We start from the raw sequence: 9,044 nt of genomic DNA on the forward strand, positions 1-9,044 counted from the left end.
TCCCTCGTCCCCCACCGTCCCATCCTTTGTTCCCTCCTCTCCATGATTGATGTCAAGTTGTTGTTGTTGTTGTTAGCCTCGAGGGCAACATGCCGATTATCACTAGTAAGTCGCTTTGGACAAAAGCGTCTGCTAAATACATAAACATAAACATACATTGGTGATCTTCTTAGTCCCTACACCTCCAGCAGGTCCCTGAGGTCCAGTGATCAAAGTCTAATGGTTGTGCAGCGCACCAGACTAAAGACCAAATGTGACAGATAATTTGCTGCTGTGGCCCCCAGACTCTGGACCTCTCTCCTCCTGAGCCTGAGAGCAGTGGACTCAGTGGTCTCCTTTATAAAGCAGCTGAAGACTCACCTGTTCAGGCTTTGGTGGGATCTTCATCACCACCCTATTTTTATTCTGCTTATTTTACCAATTCCGCCTTTCCTGGGATTCACTGATTTTCCTATTTCTTGTTTATTTTCTCTTTTCCTTTACCCACATTTTTATCGTAATTTTTTATTTATTTATTTTTTGTTCTTGTGACTTTTATCTTGAGAGGCACTATATAAAATTTTGCTTTATTTCTTTCTTTTAAAATCATGAAAAAGTTGCATAGTATCTCTCTAACCCTTCAAAGTCCACCACTTGAAAAAAACTATGAACATAGTTTTTATAGCTCATATTTGTTCTATCATTCATTTGGGTCAATAGCAGTAAAATTACAATGTGCTGAAAACAATGCAAAAGGTATACTATTAAGGTAATCATTTACTCTTTGTTCAAACTTCCTCACATATATAACATGTTTTTAGATGTTTGTAGCTTAGCAAACTTTTGTCATTAAAGGTCAGAGGATGCATCACTAACACAGAGATGCAGACTTTCGTGGTCTAGGTGTTCCAATAATGTGCTTTTATCACCTAAAACTCCTTTTTCTAATAAAACATAGCTGAAAACTGATGTATTTCAAAAATGCATACCCAAGTGATTAGATGGCTCATCATAATCTATTTGATTATATTTGCTCTCCTTTGCACAGAGGTGGTAAAATTTACAGCTGGTTCCATGTTGGAAACAAAAAAAATCCACAAAAGGTTCTTGAATTGATAATCATTTGTGAAATTGGGGAATCTCTGCTCTCCAAAGTTTAAAACTTCTGTCTTCAATAATTTGAACTGTGCAGTCATCATGGAGACACCTGTGCCAGCCTTTAATCAAGTGTCATATTTTGCAAAGCATGGGAGTCACTTGGGACCAATCTGTTAGGCTCATAAATCAGCAGTGGAGCTCCAAGCGAGGGGTAAAAAGGAGGTCAATGAATCCTCCCACAATCAGATGCACATGTTGCAGCCTAGTGGGTGGGAGCTGAAAAGGTCAGATGGGGGTGTGTAGGTTAATAATGAGGTGAACTTGATCTTCTCAAGCTCCAGAGACGAGCTCTTCTCTCCACTCAGAGGGGATCGGGCGAATTTTCCAGTGACGTAAGAGCAGGAAAATGATGATGGGACTTCAGAAACGTTAGGTTATGCATACAACCACTGTTCCCTGGAGGAGAAAACGAGGTACAACGAAGGTACTATGGGACATCACGCCCTCATGTGGCCTGGCTGAAGACACATTTAATCACGCCTGTAAGGCAAATGAAAGTGACGCTGCGTGGAGGCCCTGTCCTCCACTTATAAGCAACCGCGTCACTGTCATTGCTCAGTTCGATAGCCGCTCTTCACCAAGCTGGGCTGTGAAATGGGGCAGCCCTGCGTTGTACCTCATTCCTCTCCTTCAGGGAACAGTGGTTATATGTTATATAACCTAACATTCCCTTTCAGTCGATTCACGCGGTACAACAAAGGTACTGTGGGACTTATCGAAATGGCCCATGAGCAGCTATCAAACATGGCCTGAGATTGCAACCTAAGATGACAAGTCAGACCCAGCAGAGAGAACTGCATGGGCCACCGAAGGGGCCAAAACATCCAAGCGGTAAAACCTTACAAAGGTGTGGGGTGTAGCCCAGCTTGCAGCTGAGCAAATGTCACCTACTGAAACACCTTTAAACAGTGCCCAAGAAGCAGCCACACCTCTAGTAGAGTGTGCCCTGACTCCTAGGGGAAGCTGGGAGCCAGTGATGCAAGTGATGAAATGGCCTCCACAATCCAATGAGAAAGTCTTTGCTTTGACCAAGCTTTATCCATGGAGGGTTTGGTAAAACACACAAACAGTTGGTCTGTTTTTCTGATACTCCAAGTGCGATTTATATAAGCCTGCAGAGCACGAACCAGGCACAGACAATGCAGTCTCCTCTGCTCCTCAGAGGCAAAAGGAGGACTATTGAAGCCCGACAGCTCTATGGTCATGGAATCGTAGTTGAGCGGGATGACCTAGACAAATACACAGCATTTCGGATGCAGAGTGACCCTAACTCCATCTGATGAAATTTTCAGACAGGAAGGGTGAACTGAAAGAGCATGAAGGTCTCCCACCCTTTTAGCCGACACAAGGGCTAAGAGCAGAGCTGTCTTATAAGACAGAAGTTTCATCCTGATCGATTCAATAGGCTCAAATGAGGGACCACACAGGGCCTCCAGCACCAAAGCAAGGTCCCAAGAAGGGTCAGAAGATCTAATAACGGGTTTCAGTCTGCAAACCCCTTTCATGAACGGAACGGCTAAAGGGTGAGTGCCAGGAGAACTCCATTAACCCTCCCACTGTCCTAATGGGTGTGACCCCACGAGGAAAGTTGACCATTGAGCAAGGTTGATGGTTTATCCCTTGGGTCCATGTGGCAGGGATAAGGAGTGAGCAGCACCTCACCCCTGCCTCGTGGACCTCAAGGGATAAACCATCAGTCCTGCTCAATGGTCAACTTTCTTCGCAGAATCACCCATAAGACAGTGGGAGGGTTAAAAGATTCATGGCAAGCCGAAATGGCTGCCAGGTAGACCTTTAAAGTGGAGAATGACAAGCCCTTGTCCAGCAGATCCTGTAGAAACGACAGAATGTCCACAATGGAGCTCTGTGAGGGAACTGCTGACCTGCTTAGACACCGCACTTCAAACGCCTTCCACTTATGGGCATAAACCCCTAGTGGAGCATGCTCTTGCACTCTGAATAGTATTCACCACAGCTGGGGGAAGACCTTTAGCTAACAAGTTGGACCTTTCAGTAGGCAGGCCTGCAGCTTCCACAGATGTGGGCGAGGGTGCAGCACTTCCCTTTGTGCCTGTGACAGAAGGTCCTGTCTGATGGGGAGCGTCCATGGGGGGGGGGGGGGGGGGGGGGGGGGGCTATCATCAGACTGATGATCTCCGGGTACCAAGATTTTGTGGGCCAATGAGGGGCCACCAAAATCAGAGACGTGCTCGACGTGCGCACTTTCTTCAGTACTGCTGGAATCAGTTCCACCGACGGAAAAGCGTAGAGGAGAACGCTGGGCCAAGGGTGCGCCAGAGCATCTGATCCCATTGGAGCAGTCTGATCCATCAGGGAAAAGAACAGGGGACAGCATGTGTTTGCACTTGATGCAAGCAGATCCACTACTGTCCTGCCGAACCTCAGCCAGATCTGGGATACCACCTCGGGTTGGAGCCTCCATTCCTTTGACAGAGGTCCGCCCCTGGAGAGCAAGTCTGCCCAGTGGTTGAGGTACCCGGGGACATAAGCTGCTCTGAGAGACAGGAGATTCAGATTGCACCAGTGCAGCAATGTGTGGTTCAGATTTAGTAGAGGAAGAGAGCGTGTTCCACCCTGTCTGTTTACATATGACACCACAGTTGTGTTGTCTGTGTGCACCAGCACATGTTGTCCTCTCTGGTGATGACTGAAGTGTTTCAGGGCCAGAAACACGGTAAACAGTTCCAGAAAGTTGATGGGGAACCTTGACTGGGTCGAGGACCATACCCCCTCACCACTAAACCCCCACAAAGAGCCCCCCCAGCCTTTGAGGGAAGTGTCTGTGGTCACCACAATGCGTCCTGACACCCTCCTGGCAGAACAGCCCTGGTTCTCTCCATGGGTGGAGAGCTACCATGCAGGCTCTGGTGACCGTCAACCTCCGGCGGAGATCACGTGAAGGATGGAGAAGATGAGAGCGGACCCAACACTGGAAATGTCGCATTTTAACAGTCCGAGAGGCACCACGGCTATGGAGGAAGCCATCATCCCCAGCAGCTGTAGAGCTTTGCTAAGTGTCAGTCTGGCTCCCAGCTGAAAGCGCGCTAAGCAACTGCATAGCGCGGCTATTCGCTGGTCTGAGAGACGCGCTCTGCTTGACCGAGAGCAAATTTCCAGCCCGAGGAAGGAGAAACTCTGACTCAGAACTAGAGAACTCTTTCTGTAGTTCACAGAAAATGGTAAATGGCCTGTATTTGATATAGCGCCTTCTAGAGTCCTAGAACCCCCCAAGGCGCTTTACAACACAATCAGTCATTCACCCATTCACACACTGGTGGGGATGAGCTACAATGTAGCCACAGCTGCCCTGGGGCGCACTGACAGAGGCGAGGCTGCCGAGCACTGGCGCCACCAGTCCCTCCGACCACCACCAGCAGGCAACGTGGGTTAAGTGTCTTGCCCAAGGACACAACAACAGCGACAGACTGAGCGGGACTCGAACCAGCAACCTTCCGATTACGGGGCGAGCACTTAACTCCTGTGCCACCGTCGCCCCAGGGCTTGAACGTGGGAAAGTACCCGTGCAGTGTGCAGTGTGAGCTTCTGCCTGTGTTTGGGAACTCGCTACTAGAGCCCAGTTGTCTAGGTTAGCGAGGATCCGAATGCCCTCGTCCCTGAGGGGGGCTAGTGCGGCTTCCACACATTTCGAAATGGTGTGGGGAGCTAGAGCTAACCCAAAAGGCAGAACCATGTACTCGTAGGCCTTCCCTTCAAAAGCAAAGCGCAGGAACCGCCTGTGATTGCGGTGGATTCCCACATGGAAATAAGCATCTGTGAGATCAGTTGTAGTAAACCAATCTCCGGGACTGACTGTATCCAGTAGCTGTTTGAGTGTTAGCATTTTGAACCTGTACATGCGCAGATACTTGTTTAACACATGCAGATCCAAAATTGGGCGAAATCCGCCCCCCTTTTTCAGGACAACAAAGTAGCGGCTGTATCAACCTTTGTTTGTGTCCTCAACAGGGACCGCTCGAATAGCTCCTTTCAACAGTAGAGTCTGAATTTCCTCCCGTAACACGACAGTGTCGGTATTTACACATGTCTGCACAACAGAGATAAATACGGGTGGTTTGACCAGGAAATGCAGTTGGTAACCCATGGCAACCATGCGCTCGAACCAGGGAGACACTGCACATGTTCACCAGAGGTGAAGTTTCGCCACGAGGCAACCGCTCAGCGCCCTGGTGGGGGATCTGCTGCCCTCTAGCGGAATGGGAGGCTTTCTGAACATCTTGTCTGCCACCAGAGGAAAGCTGCTGTTCTCCAGCAGAGCAGGAGATCACATCTTTTCCCGCTCCCACAGAGGCCGATTCCAGACAGGATTTGATGTGAAAATTGAGCTGTTGTTCACCAGTGGAGCGTGTTGACGCAGCTTTATGGAGCCAATTTTAGAAGCATTGTTGAGACACATTGCATCCACACATTGTTGAGTGCAAACAGCAGTCTTTATTACATTTGTGTGCATGTTTTTGTAAACAGTACAACTCTCGCCCCCTGGGGGCAGTAAACAAAGTCTCTTTGGACTGTGGGGTTGAACCGTAGCTGAACCGGTCCGTTTCAACCATGGAAAACTGGGATTTTGTAGCACAACATGGTCCAAAACCCAAACAAGGTGGGTCCCGGGATCAGGACGACTGAGGTTTCTTCTTGCGGCTCACAGAGCGCTTCTGTGAGTGCCCAGGAGGGCCTTTACTCCCGGCGGAGTGGCGAGGAGGGAAAGACAGGGTCCGAGCTGGGACCAAGCCCTTCGCTGCCGCTGGAGAGTCTGTCCTCTGAGGTGGAGGAGGAGAGGTCAGATTCTTCCTGTCAGACCCAGGTGCCGTGCACCACCCTTCCCGCCTGGGGATGATGGAGCGTAGTACTTCAGTCTGTGTCCGCTGGGCCTCGAACTTTGTCTGAATAGCGTTGAGGGACTGTCCAAACAGACCACTAGGTGAAACAGGCTTGTCCAGGTAGTTAGCCCTGTCACTGTCGGGGGCATTAGAAAGGGTCAGCCACAAGTGTCTCTGAGCCACTACAGTTGAGGCCATACCTCTTTCCAACAGCAGGGCGACGCCTCGGGCCACTCGCAGGATGTAGTCCAACGTGACCCGTATCTCATTGATGAGAGGGGTCAGTGGGCTGTTGGGTGGGACCCTTGCCCCAAGGTCCGCCAGGCAAAGTGCTTGGTAGGTCTGGAGCATGGTGGAAGAGCTGAGGACGCGGGCAGTGGAGGCCTGCACACGGTAAATCTTCTCCAGTTGTGCAGCTGAGAAGTGGCATGGCTTGGAGGGTAGATTAGTTTGTCCACTAACTCTGTTATTGCAGGTCGGACCCGGGTAAGCCGCGAGAGAGGGCTCCATCAGAGGGAGGTTAAGCAATCAGACAAATTTTATTTTTGTGACTGTTGCTGATGCTGAATTGTTTTCATCAGTAATAACAGAACTCAGATTCAAAACACTGTAAAAGTTTAATAAAATAAGGAAATTAATTGTGAAGTCAATATAAAATGTCACTGTATAAGCGTTATTCTCATTAAGTGAATCTATTCATTTAAATTGTGCGTGCCATATTACTGATTATGAACAGTTTTAAGCATAAGTATACTGTCATGTGCAGCTATGACCCTTTTAAATGGCAAATAGAAGCAATTTTATGTGAATCTCTGATGTTCACACTTAAAAACAACACTTCTCTTCTAGACACTTGGAGCAATCAAAACTATTTTTACAACATGTTTTTATTTATTTTACATCCATTACACATCATTAAAATCTAGGACTTGTAGAGTGATGAATTGTCCATTTCTGACCTAAAAGGCCCTGCTCTGTTTTGCTCTGCTCAAAGCAAAACCAGAAGTTTCTGACACAAACCTAATCTGCATGAGATATTGCTCAAGGTCTCATGCTTTGCTTCTAAACTGTTTTGTCCTTTCCAGCTCAAGAGAAGAATGAAGACAAAGGACTCTTTCTTTTAATAAATCAGAAGAACTCTATTTTTAATCAAGCTAATCAAACAAAGTGTTAGTCCAGTAATAAAATGTGAACCAATCTGTGAAGAGACAATGTTTATGATCAGTAGTATTATAATAAGTAATATAACTTTAAATATTTCCACTAGAGATTGATCACACATAATGCTAAGATCACGTGACACATTTCCTTTTTCTGATCCAATCAGAGCTTTCCAGATCTGACGCGAGGCGTGGTTTTGTTGGTGCTTGGTAAATCTGTCCTTTTTTGATTCGACCGTAAATCAAAACATCCAAATTATAAAACTATGCCCACGTCATCTTAACTTCAGTTCAAGAGTTCTAGAGAAGTTGTCGGAGTGGCCAATCCGTAACTTTCCTCTTCAGCCGAAAGAACCTAACGACAAGCTGGATTAAATCTGTTGCATGTTCCACCTGCTGCAACGGTTCCTTTCAGAATAAAAGCTGAATCATCACCCCGTTTTGGGTCTTGCTAGATGCCAATAAAACTGTCGTGACCCGGAAGTATCTCAAGACTGGTCTGGTCGGCAACCGCTGCTTTTCCTACCGGCTTCGGTTCCAGAGAAGGTCAAGATAGACCTCGACATTCCTGATCTAACGGGGACTTCCGCAAAGGTAGGCCGGCAGAATGGTGTCTCAATGTGTGTAATAAATCTCCAAACCAAAGTTTAGCGCGAAACATCATCTTCACTCCCATCAGAACTAATCGTTTCTCTGGATCTGCTGGTTCTGAACATATTCACACATACACCATTCTCAGTTTTACTTCACCTTATTTACATCATACACCTAGTGTTTAAAGTTAGTCTTGTTTAATTTGTTTAGTAATAAATCTTAAACTTTTTAACCTGACTCACTCTCTTGTCTTGAAGTTGATACGAAGCGTTGCTCAATCCCTGCAATAGAAAGATCCGATCTTCTGATTAAATGTACTTAAAGATCCATTAAGGTGACATTTCATACTTCGTGATATTTCACATTTTATGGTTTCTAATTAAATGCAGGAACATCTTCTCTATAGACTAATAATTCCACATTTGGGAAAGTCAGGCCTGGTTGACTTCAGATGCTTTCTTCTAAAGAGAAATGGTCTAAGTGGTCTCGACAAAAGATGGATGATTAAATGAGCGGGAGGCTCCAACGCTGATGTTGCTCTTGGGCATGAAAATGTTATCTCTGTCTGGAGGAAATGGACAGTTTAAAAATGATTTTGCACAGTGAATTAAACAACATCTTCACTGCTCCCATCCAGATAAGCTACACGTTTACTGAGTAACTCTTTGTGCAAACACGTCTCAAAGAAGGAAAAGTCAGTTTGGAGCTTGAAGAATCTTCATCTTATAAAAATCTGATAACATGTTTTCTGATGATCTACAAAGATTATACAACTCTGCCAACACTCTGCTTCCTCTGAGGATGAATGCATGAATGAATGTCTATCTTTTTTGTGGCTTTGTCTTTGCATGAAACCAAATTTAAATAAATTTGTGAAATGACAAAACCTGCACATGACCTCTCTAATGTGCATGCAACAAAATGCTTCCCCCACTTGGCAACAGGTATGAGGCGATTACCTTTTGCCATGTTAAAGCAGCTCCACTGTTCAGACGATAAGAATACATGTGTGCAAATATGTGCAAAAGATTTAAATCCTTTCTCTGTTGCAGCCGGTTTTAGCGTAACTTCTGATCCGATGGAAACTAACACGATTATTTGCACTTTTTGGGGACAGTCTGAAAGCACCTAAAAGCTACGGTGGAGCAGCTAAATAGCTGCTTTTAGCAGATAAAAACTGTTATTACTAAATGTGTTTAAGGAGTTTTTTCAGAAATTAGGTGAGGATAACATCTGGAGGTCAGTGAGACGATCTTATTTGAGATTGTGAGGAGGTTGGAGAGATTTGAGAAAAAAA

General features: G+C 46.2%; 1 pseudogene; it reads right to left on the reverse strand.

Annotated features, from left to right (window-relative positions):
• Positions 1-1,899: 1,899 nt before the first annotated feature.
• Positions 1,900-3,883, reverse strand: LOC139063453 (uncharacterized; annotated as a pseudogene).
• Positions 3,884-9,044: the final 5,161 nt, after the last annotated feature.

The sequence above is a fragment of the Nothobranchius furzeri genome, chromosome 16 (genome assembly GCF_043380555.1).
Source record: "Nothobranchius furzeri strain GRZ-AD chromosome 16, NfurGRZ-RIMD1, whole genome shotgun sequence".
Lineage (NCBI taxonomy): Eukaryota > Metazoa > Chordata > Actinopteri > Cyprinodontiformes > Nothobranchiidae > Nothobranchius > Nothobranchius furzeri.